The following is a 910-nucleotide window of genomic DNA, read 5'->3' as shown; positions in this document are numbered from 1 at the left end:
ATGGAATTGGTTGATTTACTATGCTTGTTTTCCGTACTTTGGGTTAGCGTTGTTCATAGAAAGGGCGGAGAAAGATCGAGAAATCCATTCGGGAAACGTTTGATTTTCGCCTTGTTTCTATAGGGAGAGAATGACAACACGACTGCAGTTTAAAATGAAAGAAGTTCATGTCATTACATCATCATAGATAATCGAAGCATCCATTATATTACACATAACTGGATTTATCTAGCGATTTCTGTACGGAAACTTCCAATGCGCAGGTCAACAACATTGCCATGCGTTAGATGGGGAAGGGTAGCAACGCCATATTTATCATTAGTAAATATATCATCAGTTACCGTCTACTAAATCATCTGCCAACTTCATCATGGCATACGAATGGTTCGAAATAAGCGATGGGCCTCGTAAAATGACTTCAAAATCATAACGAACGTGAGGAAAATGAAAAAAGTATTTTAAGAGACTGATGGCCACAGACACCTAGTGCTCCCCCAGTCTCCGCCCTTGCTTGCATTCAGTATATATAGAGGTAATGACGCCCTTTTTCAACCACTTTCCCAGCGGCAGAAGGAATAATATCTTCTAAAAACTTAAAGTGAAAATCAGCAAGATACCATTGTGAATCATACACTCTCACAGGATATTACTTAAAAGAAGGTAACCTACTTTCTACTACCAACTATATCCGATAAGTTTGTCATTGTTATATTTATTTGAATCGTCCTAATTGTAAGTGTACTTTCGTTATTTTTAAGTGTGTAGCAGGAGCACCTTGTACGCATAGGAAAGTATTGTGCTGAGAGTACTGGGTTTCCTACGCCGTCAAAACACAACCCTTTCGGAGTTTTCGTCAAAATAATTCAGCTTTCTTTGACAGGCAACTAACTGTTCCGCTGGTGAATGTATG

At 38.8% G+C, this 910-nt stretch overlaps 1 protein-coding gene across 1 annotated transcript in view; it reads left to right on the top strand.

The window, feature by feature from the left end:
- The first annotated feature begins 521 nt into the window (after window positions 1–521).
- LOC125030684 (alpha,alpha-trehalose-phosphate synthase [UDP-forming]-like) overlaps window positions 522–910 on the top strand; it is a 7,550-nt gene continuing 7,161 nt past the window's right edge. The window contains exon 1 of the mRNA XM_047620877.1: window positions 522–660. The gene's annotated coding sequence lies outside the window, so the exon portion shown is untranslated. The remainder of the gene's footprint in view (window positions 661–910) is intronic.

Source organism: Penaeus chinensis, chromosome 11 (assembly GCF_019202785.1).
Source record: "Penaeus chinensis breed Huanghai No. 1 chromosome 11, ASM1920278v2, whole genome shotgun sequence".
NCBI classification, from domain to species: Eukaryota; Metazoa; Arthropoda; class Malacostraca; order Decapoda; family Penaeidae; genus Penaeus; species Penaeus chinensis.
The sequence above is the reverse complement of the archived record's forward strand: the minus strand, read 5'-3'. Positions and strand labels throughout refer to the sequence as shown.